Genomic DNA, 16915 nt, shown 5'->3' on the forward strand with positions numbered 1-16915 from the left:
TCACACCTCTAGCCCCCCTACCTAATTTACTTGACCATGTATTTATATTTTCTTCATACTCAAATTTAAATCAATCCATGGTTTATATCCATGTTTTTTTACCATGGTATTAATCCATGGTATGGAAATTGAGGCCAACAACATGTTAAAGATTGTTTTTCCCACTTTTATACTTATTATTACGCATTTCAAAATCAAAATGTCACCTTATATGCTAACACTACTAAATAGGAGCAAAGAAAATGGTTGCAATGCCCTATAGGTGCTACGACTCCACACATGTGTTGCGACTCCTTTGTCTAAGCCTGGCATAGTTACTACAACTTCGAACTAGTCATCATTGTCACAATTGTGGAACTACCATTAGCTATGATGATAATTATGTTGAAATATGGCCTAGACATATTGAAGTTGTTGAAACTCTCAAACTTCCATTGCATTGTTGTGATTCCCAGATTTGGTCATGCTTCAACTCCCATTGTTGTAACTTTGAACCATTCTTGCTAGCACATTAGTCAACATTTCAAGTGATTAGGAAGCATTCCTCAAGTAGGAATATGACAAAGACAAGAGGACAACCAAATAAAGAAGCCAACACACCATTATTGGTAGGAGAATGTTGTGCCCATACATGTTGGATGTGAATTAGATCTAGATCCATGACACATTAAAGCATCTTTTCTATTCTAAGGGACTTCTACAAAACCTAACTTGGCCCTTGGCAAGGCTCGAATCTGATAGTCATGTCACCCATGGAAATGACTCATTGAACACTCTATAACCCAAGTCACTCTAATGCCTCAAAAGTCACATGGGTTCTTGTTAGGAAGTGGTAAGATCATGTTTGGAGGTTTTGTCTAAAGAATTTGAACCTCTTCAATATGTATACTCTCAGTGAATGATGAATTTTTTGTAATAATGTGCTTTCCCATCTCCTCTACAAAAATCCTATTTTATGGAAAAGTTACCACTGAGGAATATGGCTTATTCAAGTCATCTTTCTTTGTGACATCAATAATACTGTGACACTAACCTACATCAATGACAACACTTTCTTTATAATCAAGTCCTTTGACATCAATGAAAAAACCTATTTAACAAAAAAATCTTTTGAAGAGGACACAACAATTCTTTTTATGAAGAACAAGGGCCGCAAATCCTTTTTATTTGTGGGAAGATGCCAAACAGAGTGTTCTGGCAATGTTATAATCTTCCTAGAAGAGTCTTAAAGGAATTTTTATCACAGTTTAGATATTCTTTTGATGTAAGAAGGAATTTTGCTGTATATTTTTGCATCTTTTAAATGGATCAAATTTCTCATTTGAGGTGGACTCAGAGACATAGCCTAGGGGGGTGAAGTTCACTAAGAAATTGTTTTTATTTGCCTTATAGTTTTATATTCTACAATTTTGTGTTTTAAATGCTCATTGAGCTTTCTTAAGTCCATTTAATTAATAAAGGTTGCATACAAAGGAAATTCAAGAATTTAATTTTGATCATAAAATCCTACATTTTATTTTCTTATCATCAATTATCTTACACCAACCTTCTCCTCACGGTAAGAAAAGGGAAAATATATAACTTATTTCTAAAAAACATGCATATCTCAACTTAGGGATAGATCGCTAATATTTTTACTTAAAACCCCCACCTATAAAATAGGAACTAGCATTAAACAACAAAACGTTGGTTGTGATTCATCCTCTCCAAAAGAAACAAAATATCTTACAAATTTTTAGGATAGGTAGGCCATATAATTTGAGAACCTTTGAGAAGAAGAAGGAACTCCATCTTACTATAGCATGACTGAAGATGGGGAAAAACAAGGGGTTTTTGAATTTACTATCAAGGAGACTAATGGGAAAGAAAAAATAAAGAACATCAATCCTTGTGTACTCCATCTCTTCTATGGGCCACCCACTAAAGACCCCAATACCTTCTTGCTTAATTTTGTTGTTATATATAAGACTTATCACAACACAATTAATGAATAGAAGCTCAAAAGTTTGTCTTCCACATTGAAGGATTAAGCTATGACATGGTTCATTGTTTTGGAAGGAAATAGTATCTATATATGGGATAAAATGAAACAAACATTTATCATTATATACAGGGACTATTTTAGAAGTATATATACCATGATGAATGTTTCAGCTGACCTAGGGAGAAAATGAATCCATGGAGGACTATGAAGAAAAACTCCAACTCAACTATAAAATAGCACACAATTTCAATATAGATGAAGACTCTATAAATCTTGTTTTATTAATATAATTAAAGGAATATCTCATGGAAACACTAAATCTCTTGTCAAATGGGGACACCTACCAACAACACTATATAAACATCATGCAATTCCTCAAAAACCACTCTAGGGAAAGTAAGAAAAAGGGTAGGAATGGTAAGAGTTTGGTAAATTCTTATTCTTCTTATACAATCACAAAATATGATATAGGAGGTCCAATGTTAAAAGACATGAAAACATAAAATTTTCACTCATTAGATTTGTAGATGTATATTTTGTGGGAATGAAGAAGTAGGAGGAAGTAGAAAGGGCACTACCTATCATTTTTCTTAAGTGCACAAAAATGAACCCTTATAATGAATGCCCAATAAATATTATAGAAATATGTTCTCTTTGTGATGAACCTCACCAAACTGATAAGTTCCCTTCATTTCCACGTTTAAAGGCTATGTATCAAGGAGCAAAATAAATGATGAAGTTAGTATGATTAATCAATCAAAAGGTACTAATAACACTAAGGCCCTTCCAGCAAGATATAAACTATAACCCTTTATATTTTAATATAATGAACAATTAAACTCTCAACCTAGGTATCAACCTAATCATCCCAAATGGATTATACAAACTCAGTGGTCGTATCCAAACCAATAAGCTATTTATAAAACTTTCCAAATTCAAGGCTCCTAATTGACTAATCATCCATAAGGGTGGATACTTCCACTTCCTAAAAAAACTAGACTTAATGCACCCACTTTCTCCTCAGCCAAACAACATTCCTCAAAGTACCACTCCTCAAAAATAGCCTCAACTTCCTACTCAAACAACACCAAATCCCCACAATAACTAGGGCCAACTAGTTTACAACAATGAGGTTTCTTATCAAATTTATATGTCCAAGAGATCAACGTAAGATCAGGAAAGGTGCTACAAGGTCCCCCCACACCAAAAAAGGTATAAGAGAAATAATAGGGCAAGGGAGATACTTTAACCCAACAACATATTCCTCCATAAGCTCCACCTTACCTAAGAATTTTAGCATCAAGAAACCATACACATATGAGGAAAATGAGCTCCTAGAAGAACTCAATATTTTGTGTGTCAAAATACCGCTTTTGCAGTTTACTAAGGATGATGCCTGTATATAATAGGAGGAAAAGAAGAGATAATCATAATATAAATGTCATAGGGAATTTAGTAGACCTCAATCTCAAGAGACTAATTTATCCCAAGTATTTAGACCCAGGAAGACCTGTGGTAAATGTCTAAATCAATTGAACCCAAATCTAAAAAATATTAATTGATTTAGGAGTTGCAACTAATGTTATTATTAAAGACATAATTCTAAAACCAAATCCCCAATATTCCCTAAGGAAAAACACTACCATACTGTAGCTTGTTGGTAGGTCAATAGTGGAGCTTGAAGGCATATCAGAAGATGTAACACCCTCCTCCCACATCGACCCAAGTAACCGGCCAACGAGGGTAAACATGTGACGAGAAGTTATTATGATATGATTTGAATCCCTATTTGTCAGTTAAGAAAGTGGAACTAGCGGAACACATCACACAGACCTTCCACATCAACAACATAACTCCCAAGAGCCATCCCAACAAATCAGGTAACTAGCCCCTAAGACAAACTAAAGTTTTAGACTAGTAAACCTCCAAACACTCCCTTGATATGGAAAAGCATGCATCCAAGAGGCTCCAGACACTCCCACAGCATGGGTATGCATGTGTCTGGGGAATTTTTTACCCAGTGATGTGCCTGTGTCTCTAAGATTTGCTCTAATTTTTCAAGCCCATAGCCCAGGTTACTGCCCATAACTCAATGACACCTTCAGAAATGAATTTACACAATGGAAAAATGATACATTTTCAAAAACATTGACAAGGACTAGACTAGACCCCTATTATCCATGATAGGAATTTCATCAAACATGCCACAAACATGAAATCTATAGTTATTAACAACATAACTAAGTATAGGGGTCTCATACTTATATGAGAATCACTAAGAAGCATTGATGCCTCAACACATTAGCTGCAATTTCATCTATTAGGCCATAGATACATTGTTCATTCATTTACAATTAAAAACATTATGGGAGCCATACATAGCCACTGTCATAATACATGTTCATAAACAACATAATAACAATGGAAACACCAAGGAAACAACAACCATATCATCCACATATAAACTAGTACAATACTCATCAAATAACAAGGATAAATAACCTCATATTAATGATGCAAAGGCCAAACACGTTCAAGATTTCCACGAAACACCCGACCATAGACATGGCTTAGCCAAATCTCTCTTCAACCAGTCACCCTCATGCCATATTTCAAGCATGAATGTGGGATGTCATTAAAAAAATCAATCAAAGCCATCTAGGGCTTCCAGAGGCCACCCCACCTCAACCCATCAAACAATTATTCCACCTCTTGGTTGGACATCATGAACCATCACCAAATTGGTCTCTACCTAAGCCCTCCAAAGCTCCAGATCATTTGTTCCAACCAAGGCTCCAGGACTAGTAACTCAACCCACAGTTATCGTCAGGATCCAGAGCATTTGTCCAACCAAGGCTCCAAGACTAGTAAGTCAACTCACAAAGGGCTCCAGAGCATTTGCCTAACCAAGGCTCTATGACTAGTGACTCAACCCAAACTGTTACAGGGCTCCATAGTGTTTTTCCAACCAAGGCTCTAGGAACTAGTAACTCAACCCAAGCTAAATGAAACATGAGAACCAACCAGAAAAGCAAAGAAATGAACCCAAAACACCATGGTTATCCAAGAAATGGAAACGCTAGAAAAATCCGTTGTCAATCTAGGAAATCCTCCATGTCAATGACAGATCATCAGCAAGAAACCACATGCATATGTCATGCATGCCAAAACTAGTGAGGAAAACATACATACAACTCAATATTTGCAAGAAAAACCCATTGTAGTTGTTGATCCCCATGTCCTCTTGCACTTTCTTGCTCTTCATTTGCCTTCTTGCTCCAAAACTCGAAGTATGCCACACTCCTCCAAGAGTGCTCTGAGAAAACTCTAAGTGTACAAGAGTATGAGAGAGAGAGAGAATAGAGAGAGAGCTCCAAAAACTAAACTAACAAAATTCTGTGAACTGATCCTCATAAGCCTTTTTATTAATGAGGCCTCTATTTTCTTCTTTTTCCAATATTTTTCTTCATTTTCCTCCTCACATGAAACCTATGACCTTTCACCTCCCTTTTCTCCTAATTTCCATTATTTTCATAAATAAAAGTGCCAAAATTCCATTTTTCCTTTCCAAAGCCCTTGCCATTTCCTTTGCCAATTTCCTTAGCCATTAATCAACCACAAGTGGTCCCCATCACTATGCCTTTGCCTAACATTCAGCTTGGAATATGTGTCCCATCAACCGTTGTTATTATTTTCCCTTGATTAACTTTTACAGATATTTTTTACTAGGGTTGTTACAAAACCCTCCCCATTGGGGGAACATCATCCTCGGTGTTCAACAACACCTACAACCAACAAGGACGCTGTAAGAAAAACATACTTCCCATGGATCTTTATAACTTAGCTCATTGCAGTATTTATAATTATCATCCTACTGAGAAGCAAACTAACATGACAACATAACAAGTATAATGTCATAATGACATGATACCCATACCACTTATTGGAGATTTATAACTTAGCTTATGGGGGTATTTACATCCATATACATATGTATATATACCAAACATCAACAAAACATGTACCAAAATCATATACCAAAGACATATACCAAAACATCTGCTCAACCAGTGAATAAGGAAGGACACATAGCCTGCATTTGATCTGCCATATCCCATGTAGCTTCATTGGGCCCAAATTGCTTCCATTGCACTTTAACCTGCTCGATTTCTCAGTTTCATAGCATGGGCATATTTTTCTACAAAATGCACTGCAGTTTTGGCTAGAATTCTCCTTTTGGATCCACTTGCAATATAGACTAGTCAATCATACAGTTTTGGCTGGAATTCTCCTTCTAAATCCACTTGCAATACAGACTAGTCAATCACATGATCAGCATCTTTAACATACTTCTTAAGAAATGACACATGAAAAACATCACGTACTTTTACTATCGTAGGTAGTGCAATTCGATAGGCTACTGGCCCAATCCTCGCAATAATCCTAAAAGGTCCAAAAAACTAGGGTGCCAGCTTGGCACATGATCTAATCCACAATGAGCTCTTCTTCTATTTGATGTGCAAGTACACCTGTTCCCCAACCTGGAACTCCTTAAACAACCTATTCTGATATGCATAACTCTTCTACATTTCCTACGCTGCTTTCAAATTCTTCTTGACTACCCACATTTCCTTCTCCATGTTTGCCAACATGTCCAGTTCAATCAACACCTTATTCACCGGATCGCTCCAATTGATGGGAGTATTGCAACTCCACCCGTAGAATGCCTCAAACGGACTCATCCTCAAGGATTCTTAATACCCATTGTTATAAGTGAACTCTACTAGTGGAAGGTACTCTTCCCACTCCCATTGCCGATGCTTCACATATATCCTCAACAGGTCCTCCAATATCTTGTTGACCCTCTCTATGTATCCATCTGTCTGCGGATGATAAGCTATACGTCTGAAGGCCAACTCTATGCCCAAACCTACAAATAATTCCTTCCAAAACTTGGAAGCGAACTTCGCATCCCTATCTGACGCAATATTCTTCATAACTCCATGCAATTTGACCATATCCCTAATGAAGACTTGTGCTGCATAACTCACTAAGAATGTAGAGTTCATTAGAATAAATACCTTTGTAACCTTGTCCACCGCTACCATAATGGAATCATGTTGTCTCACTATCCTCGGAAAACCTATGATAAATTCCATGGAAATGACCTCCCATTTCTACACTAGAATCAGAATCGGTTGTAGAATTCTACTTGGATGCTTACACTCTGCCTTCACCTACTGACAATCCAAGCACCTAGCCACAAAATCTACTACGTCTCTCTTCAAATTTAGCCAATAATAGAATTTCTTCACTGTTGTCAGCGTCTTCTGATAACCTAGGTGACCTGAATATGGTTTCACATGAAACTCCCTCAATATCACCTTCTTGAGCTCATTGCTATCTGGCACATATATCATGTCCCTAAATCTAACCAATCCATCTATCGTGAGATGATAGTCCACATCCTATGCACCTACATCTGTACATGTACCTGTAGCACTACCTATACCTGTACCCACATCACTACCTATACCTAAACCACCACATGTACTTGTACTTGTACCAAAACTTGTACCTAGACTTGTACTTGTACCACCTGTACCTATACCTCCACCTATACCACCACTTGTACCTGTACTTGTACTTGTACCACTACCTGAACTCTGCTATAAGCTGTACACAATCTCCATATACTTGACATCCTATTGACCTACCTGCAAGATCCTATCCTGTAAATTTGGCCTGTAGGAGCTCATAGCTGCTATGCGATTTATCTATATCTACTTGCTAAGAGAATATGCCACCATGTTCTCTTTACCTTTGATATACTTGATCCCAAAATCAAACTCACTAAGCATGTCCAACCATCTAGCTTGCCTGGCATTCAGATTCCATTGGTGAAATAGATATCACAATCCATTGTGATCACTCATCAATACAAATCATCTGTCAAGAAGATAGTACCTCCACATATTCAATGCATTATTAATATTTGTGTACTCAAGATCATGTGTCAGATAGTTTTTCTCGTGCTCATTTATTTTTTGCAACTCATAGCACACTACTTGTCCTTCCTACATAAGGACTCCACCAAGTCCTCTCTTGCAAGCATCTGTACATACCACAAACTCTTTATCCGGAACTACAATCTTTAACATTGGTGCATGTGTCAACAAATGCTTGAGCTGCTCAAAGATGGACGTACACTCCTCTATCCATTCAAACCTCTTACCTTTCTCTGCAATGATGTGATAGGATAAAAATCTGTGAGAATTTCTTGATGAACCTCATGTAATAACCTGTTAAACCCATGAAAGTTCCCATCTCATCCACATTCTTGGGAGCTGCCCATTCCATGATATCTCTTACCCTTTCTGGGTCTACTATTATGCCATCCTTGGAAACCACATGTCCCAACTAGTGTACCTTGTTAGAGCCTAGATTTGCCTCAGGCTGAAAAGGCAAGCTTCTAGGTTCAACATCAAACCACGCTCAGCCTCGTAGCTAGCTCTACGAGGACAAGAGAGGGCTCTCTCCGGGTCAATCTCATCGAAAAGTATTTCAATGGGGCTTGAGATGACTTGAAATGGGAAATTGATTTTAGGCTAGTAAATAGATATGAAAGAGGTAGTTTAATAAATGACTCAGTTTTTAGGGCTGTATGGGACAAAGAACAGCATGAGCTTGAGAAATTAAATCTAAGACACAGATTGCTTCATGAGGCAAGATATGCAGGAAGTTTAGTAATCAAATTTGAATAATATGGAATGGAAAGATAGTTGAGAGGCTGAAAAGGGCATGTGTGATGAATCCTTTTCAAACAGAAGAAACCATACAGAACATGAACGCTTTCCCAAGGCAGAGCAGTAAACTGAATTCTACCTTTCTTACTTAAAAGCATTCAGCTGGAAATGATTATGAATGAAATGTAAAACATCACAAGACACATATGAAACAGTAAGAAAACACTTATGCCAAACTCACACCACATGAATCTCATAAATCAGAGCTGCATCTTTTCATTAATCCTCTGCCAAACTGTACAATGAAAGCACTAGATTTTTCCTCCACACTACTCCCAGAAACTCCAACCCTTTACAAATGATTTTTCATACAATAAATAAAACTATCTGTGGGAAAATAGATCGACACAACATGAGGGATTATTTAATCATTATTAACAAACAAAAGATGAAGAGCCAACCATCTGTTCTGAAAAGGGGTAGCGTTACATGTGAAATCTATTGATAACCAATGAAGAGACGGAAACTATAGTTGTATATCCCTTTTGAATCGTAACTAAAGTTAGAAATAGACCATCTGTTCCTATTTCTTTGCCACGGTAGATGTCTTTGTGGCATTTAGTCTTTGACTTTTCACCTTCCCCGTTTGAATTAAACCAATTCTTTATAATCAGCATCCAGATGTCTAGTTTTACAGGCATATCTCCCAACGTGTCCTAAGAGCATTCCATAGTCGTTGTATGCTCTATATTATTTCCATTCTCTCTGCTGTGGTAAATATTTTCGCTTTAATTTTGGCTTTCCCTTTAATTGATGTTTTGTTTATTTGTTTATTAAAACACTCCATTGCAGATTCTCAGAGTTGATACTTGGTGAATTATTACAATTGCAATGAAATCTCCGGATCTGGTGCTTGGTTTGAGATCAGGCTTATAGATGCTTCATTTTAATTGGCTTCTGAAATGATTCCATAGAGAGTTTTGGGTGCCATCGTATGGTAGTGACATAAGCGCATTGATTACTCCACAGTAGCTATGGCCTATCACCAGTGTATTCTTCACCTTGAGATGCAAAACAGCGTACTCCACAGCAGAACCCACTCCTGGAAAACCACTCTGCTCATAGGAAGGAACCATGTTTACGCCGTTGCACATGACGAATGCTCCCCCAGATTGAATTTGAGAACATAGGTCGGGCATACTCGCGAGTCCGCGAAGACAACCACCATGAACTTGGGAGATTGGCCCTTGGGAAATTTGGAGACCAATTCTTTCTCCTTATCGTCAACCTCGATTTTGAAGTTTTTTGAACCCATTTTTGACCTTCTGGATTGGATCAACTATATTCTGCTCTTCTGCAACTCCCTGATTGATGATTGCCCCAATTCTCTTGATAGGCGCACAGATTCAATTCGGGACTTGCCTTATCTGTACTGTATTGAAGCTTCGTGATATATCAGATTGTTGATGAATTTCTGAACCGTAGAATCCAATACGTCTGAACCTTGCTACTATGCTTGCATCCATAGTGTGATCTGGCAAATCCGTGCAGTCTTTGGGCGATTTGGACAAGTTTGGACCCTTTTTCAGGCCTCTGGCTATATGCGTCGCGCGGGAGGCCCAATGCGCCGCGCCTCCTGGGTGTGTTGCACCCATGTTAAAATGCACTGCGCAGTCACGCCCAGTGCGCGCGCCTCCCCAGTGCGCCGTGACACCCAGCCTATGCGCCGTGCACACACTAAGCACAGTCATAGCTTGAAAATTCACAAGTTTGCCCTCTCTCCTACTAAACTCCGATTTAAATCGACCTCTTGACTGCAAATGACATGAATAAATATAGAAATATGTATATCAAGCCACAGCTTTGATTTCTTCACGTCAGAATTGGCATTTCTTCACTTTGATTTTTGGCTGAAACGATGGCTTTTTGCTTGATTTTTGCAGGAGATGGTGGCATGTTTTGACCAAGGAAGACCAGGGTTGCGCCTGGAGAATTCAATAACTAAAGAACCTTTGAAAATGTTACAAAAGACAAAATGTTGACTTTTCTTCAAAACAAAGTTTTGAAGAACAGTCATAATCCATCAATATGATGATGAAATTTTGTGAAATAAAAAACATGTGTAGAACCTCCCTCTAGCCTGCTGACATTTGGACACTTTAATGACTCAATTTGTGAAACCCTAGACCTATGATTGACATGACTCTTTGCCCATTAAAATATCAAACATTGACTGTCATGGACTTTAATAAACATTGATGAAAAGACCTAAGCCAGTAGGCATAAGACATGAGGGGAATGAATGACAAAGCCCTTCCGCCAGATTATGGCATGCTCCTAAATGGAATGCAGGTGATCGAGCAGAATGGGACACCTAAACATGAAATGCAGAAAGAGTTTTGATCTCTGACTGAGGACTGACAAGACTGACTCTAACATTGGCTCCAATGGGGATGGCAGCTCCTTGGAGGTGCCAAGAACTGCAGATCTTTGGGTGAGAAGACAATGCCTTCGTCCATTGGGCTATGGAGTCATTATCTCGACAAACAACACAAGACTTTGACTCATTTATTGACTGAAACCTGACTTAAACTAACTCACTGCAAACTAAAATGACTGAAAAACACTTGACTCTAACAAACTAGCTCAAAATACTAAGACCTGAACTTAAAACTTAAAGCTTGGTGGTAGTAAATGACCACTTGTGTTTCTTACAAGACAATATACGATCAAACTATATCAAAATGCTAATGTAACCAATCAAGCAGATGCCTTCTTGATTGATTCTCCTGTTCAGATCTTCTGGTCAACAGTAGATACATGTAACTGGGCATCCAAAAATATAGTCGACCATAATCTCCTTCTTCACTGAATACTGCAATAATCACCTTCACTGCTGACTGCAATAGTTTTGCCAGTGGATCCTGAAAAACATGAAATCTTTCCTCCTACTGAAAGAGCGAGGTGTCTTTCTCCTTTGATTATGATCTTCTTTCATAATGTACTTCAGTAAAAGTGTGTTCCTGGTCCTCAGAAAATTCTGAACAAGTAGATAAGCAGATCTCCTCTTCAAAGAACATTTCAAAACATGAGACATATGAGGAAGAATCTGAAAGGCAATCCTGAATGGTCTGATCGGCTATAGTCTGAATATATTTTTGATCATCTTGATATGATATGACAGCCAGATTCTCATTACATTCATCACATCCATCAATCATGAGAAAAGCAACTTCAGATGATTCTTGAAACCCAACACTAACATTTCTATCATCTACCATAAATTCATCCAGAGGAACTTTTTCACTTACTTGAGCAAAGATCTCATCTTGTTGTTCATGAGATGACTGGATTACCTCTTCATGAAGACTGTGTTCTGATGACATGAGAACATTTGGATCCATAACTCTGTCTTCTTCATCCCAGATGATTTCAGCAGCAGAGTTCTCCTTCATGGGATTTAGTATTAGGTATTCTTGGTCATCACAATCTGAATCTAGACCTGAAATGGCTGACTTAACATTATCACATTCTGAAATGGAAACTAGACTTTCATACACGTTGTCATCTTGTATGGACAGATCTGAAATGACACTTTCTCTTTCATCACTTTCAGCCATATGGAACTCTTCAACCTGCTGATCTATAAAGCTACTTACAAGACTGTCATCATTTTCAAAAGAGGAAGAAGTTCCACCATCACCTTCTTGACCATGTGCACACTGCAGATCTGTGTTAACTTGAGCCATAACATGACCGTGCAAGAGTTGATCAGTCTCATGTTCAGACAGAGGAAATAATACTTTTTGTTTTCTTCTGCTCAGACAGTGATTTTCTTCATTAATTTCAAGTGAAGGTTTATACAAATTTTCCTCATACAGCTGATCCATTTCATGTAATTTTTGTTGACTGTCAAGATGCAAAATTCCTTCATCTTCCACTATACTAAGATCTTGATCCTGCTGCAAATTTTCATGATCGTCTTTATGCTACTGAAATGGATTTTCATATAGGGCTTCCATGATCTCTTCATCCATGAAATTATCATCGTCATAATATTTTTCAAGGCTTTCAATAAAACCATAAGCATGCTTGCAACAGTCCTGGACTAAATTTAATGATGGATAAGAGTCTTTATACTTTTCAAAGAACATGGCATGAAAATCCTTTAAACAGTAAATGCAAGCAGGCGGCAGACTTTCGTACCAAGATTGGGCTTCACCTTCCAAGGTGGCCAGGAATATCTTCATCAAGCAATCTTCAGGAAAATCAACCTTCAACTTGCGAATGTGCATGTGAAATCTAACCAGATGTAAAGTGGCATCCTTCCTACCATCATCATTAAACGTAGGCAAATTCTTTGACCAATCTACCTTTAGAATTTTATTTGGAAAGCGTGGAATGTGATTTCGGCTCATGGGAGCGTATCTTCTTGCAACTTGTTCCATCTTGAAAATCTCAAAGCTACTGATCTCTCTACAGTGGAGTCATCATGAAGCATTGATCTCTGGATTTTTCAGTGAATGAAGTCGCCAGGTGAATGATTTCAGCCTATCGAATTCTAGACTCATCACCCAAAGTATAGAACGATCTGATGTACTGGGGGGTAATTCACAAGTCAAGTGTCACATTCACAAGCTAGACCAGAGATTGACTGAAGCAGTGTTTATCTACTTGCGCTGATGCAAAGCAAGAGCGTTTTGAAGGCTACCTGGAAACACTTCAGGCTCTGTTTGTAGCTTATAAAACAAATGACATCAACAAGCAAACCATTTTCTCCCCAGTATGGTCGCCACTATGTTAGAGCCTAGATTTGCCTCAGGCTGAAAAGGCAAGCTTCTAGGTTCAACACCAAACCACGCTCAGCCTCGTAGCTAGCCCTACGAGGACAGGAGAGGGCTCTCTCCGGGTCAATCTCAGCGAAAATTATTTCAATGGGGCTTGAGATGACTTGAAATGGGAAACTGATTTTAGCCTAGTAAATAGATATGAAAGAGATAGTTTAATAAATGACCGAGTTTTCAGGGCTGTATGGGACAAAGAACAGCATGAGCTTGAGAAATTAAATCTAAGACACAGATTGCTTCATGAGGCAAGATAGGCAGGAATTTTAGCAATCAAATTTGAATAATATGGAATGGAAAGATAGTTGAGAGGGTAAAAAGGGCATGTGTGATGAATCCTTTTCAGACAGAAGAAACCATACAAAACATGAATGCTTTCCCAAGGCAGAGTAGTAAACTGAATTCTACCTTTATTACTTAAAAGCGTTTAGCTGGAAATGATTATGAATGAAATGTAAAACATCAAAAGGCACATATGAAATAGTATGAAAACACTTATGCAAAACTCACACCACATGAATCTCATAAATCAGAGCTGCATATTTTCATTAATCCTCTGCCAAACTGTACAATGAAAGCGCTGGATTTTTCCTCCACACTACTCCCAGAAACTCCAACCCCTTACAAATGATTTTTCATACAATAAATAAAACTATCTGTGGGAAAAAAGATCGACACAAAATGAGGGATTATTTAATCATTATTAACAAACAAAAGATGAAGAGCCAGCCATCTGTTCTGAAAAGGGGCAGCGTTACATGTGAAATCTATCGATAACCAATGAAGAGGTGGAAACTGTAGCTGTATATCCCTTCTGAATCATAACTGAAGTTAGAAATAGACCATCTGTTCCTATTTCTTTGCCACGGTAGATGCCTTTGTGGCGTTCGGTCTTTGACTTTTCACGTTCCCCGTTTGAATTAAAACCAATTTTTTATAATCAACATCCAGATGTCTAGTTTTACAGACATATCTCCCAACATGTCCTAAGAGAATTCCATAGTCGTTGTATGCTCTATATTATTTCCATTCTCTCTGCTGTGGTAAATATTTTCGCTTTAATTTTGGCTTTCCCTTTAATTGATGTTTTGTTTATTTGTTTATTAAAACACTCCATTGCAGATTCTCAGACTTGATACTTGGTGAATTGTTACAATTGCAATGAAATCTCCGGATCTAGTGCTTGGTTTGAGATCAGGCTTATAGGTGCTTCATTTTAATTGGCTTCTGAAATGATTCCATAGAGATTTTTGGGTGCCATCGTATGGTAGTGACATAAGCGCGTTGATTCCTCCACAACAGCTATGGCCTATCACCAGTATATTCTTCACCTTGAGATGCAAAACAGCGTACTCCACAGCAGAACCCACTCCTGGAAAACCACTCTGCTCATAGGGAGGAACCATGTTTACGACGTTGCACATGACGAATGCTCCCCCAGATTGAATTTGAGAACATAGGTCGGGCATACTCGCAAGTCTGCGCAGACAACCACCATGAACTTGGGAGATTGGCCCTTGGGCAATTTGGAGACCAATTCTTTCTCCTTATCGTAAACCTCGGTTTTGAAGTTTTTTGAATCCATTTTTGACCTTCTGGATTGGATCAACTATAGTCTGCTCTTCTGCAACTACCTGATTGATGATTGCCCCAATTCTCTTGATAGGTGCACAGATTCGATTCGAGACTTGCCTTATTTGTACTGTATTGAAGCTTCGTGATATATCAGACTGTTGACGAATTTCTGAACCGTAGAATCCAATACGTCTGAACCTTGCTACTATGCTTGCATCCATAGTGTGATCTGGCAAATCCGTGGGGTCTCTGGGCGATTTGGACGAGTTTGGACCCTTTTTCAGGCCTCTGGCTGTATGCGCCGTGTGGGAGGCCCAATGCGCCGCGCCTCCTAGGTGCGTCGTGCCCGTGTTAAAATGCACTGCGCGGTCGCGCCCAGTGTGCCGTGACACCCAACCTATGTACCGTGCACACACTAAGCACAGTCATAGCTTGAAAATTCACAAGTTTGCTCTCTCTCCTACTAAACTCCGATTTCAATCGACCTCTTGAGTGCAAATGACATGAATAAATATAGAAATATGTATATCAAGCCACAACTTTGATTTCTTCACGTCAGAATTGGCATTTCTTCACTTTGATTTTTGGCTGAAACAATGGCTTTTTGGTTGATTTTTGCAGTAGATGGTGGCATGTTTTGACCAAGGAAGACAAGGGCTGCGCCTAGAGAATTCAATAACTAAAGAACCTTTGAAAATGTTACAAAAGACAAAATGTTGAATTTTCTTCAAAACAGAGTTTTGAAGAACAGTCATAATCCATCAATATGATGATGAAATTTCATGAAATAAAAAACATGTGTAGAACCTCCCTCTAGCCTGCTGACATTTGGACACTTTAATGACTCAATTTGTGAAACCCTAGACCTATGATTGACATGAATCTTTGCCCATTAAAAGATCAAACATTGACTGTCATGGACTTTAATAAACATTGATGAAAAGACCTAAGCCAACAGGCACAAGACATGAGGGAAATGGATGACAAAGCCCTTCCGTCAGATTATGGCATGCTCCTAAATGGAATGCAGGTGATCGAGCAGAATGGGACACCTAAACATGAAATGAAAAAAGAGTTTTGATCTCTGACGGAGGACTGAAAAGACCGACTCTAACATACCTCATTCTGAAAGAAACTACACTTGTTGAGCTTAGAATACAATTGATGCACTCTCAATAATCTCAACATTGTTGTTAAATGCTAGGCATGCTCTTCTTCATTTTTTGAATATACCAATATATCGTCAATGAACACAATAACAAACTTGTCCAAATACGGACACAACACACTATCCATCAAGCACATAAAGGTAGCTAGAGCATTAGTTAAACCAAATGGAACTACAACAAACTCATACTACCCATACCTGGTCCAAAAATTTGTCTTGTAGATGTCCTCTTCTTTAATGTGTACCTGATGATATCTGGATCTCAGAGAAATCTTTGAGAACACTGTTGCTCCCTTCAACTAATCGAACAAGTCATAAATCCTCGATAATGGATACCTGTTCTTGATGGTCACTTTGTTTAACTTCCTGTAGTCAATGCATAGCCTGAGAGTAGCATCCTTCTTCTTCACAAAAAATACTAGTGCACCCCATGGCGATACACTTGGCCTAGTGTACCCTTTGTCAATCATTTCCTTCAACTACAACTTCAACTCTACCAACTCAGGTGTACTCATCCAGAAGGTGCCTTTGATGTTGGAGCTATACCTGGCACCAACTCAATAGAAATGTCTACTTCCCTGTGAGGTGGAAACTCTGA

General features: G+C 38.3%; 2 pseudogenes; both read right to left on the reverse strand.

The window, feature by feature from the left end:
* Positions 1-9671: 9671 nt before the first annotated feature.
* LOC149250178 (carbonic anhydrase, chloroplastic pseudogene) lies at positions 9672-10256 on the reverse strand (annotated as a pseudogene).
* Positions 10257-14785: 4529 nt separating this feature from the next.
* On the reverse strand, positions 14786-15370 carry LOC149250179 (carbonic anhydrase, chloroplastic pseudogene; annotated as a pseudogene).
* Between the last annotated feature and the right edge of the window lie 1545 nt (positions 15371-16915).

The sequence above is a fragment of the Pinus tabuliformis genome, chromosome 7 (assembly GCF_031772625.1).
Source record: "Pinus tabuliformis cultivar Carrire ecotype Pingquan chromosome 7, CPIR1, whole genome shotgun sequence".
NCBI classification, from domain to species: domain Eukaryota; kingdom Viridiplantae; phylum Streptophyta; class Pinopsida; order Pinales; family Pinaceae; genus Pinus; species Pinus tabuliformis.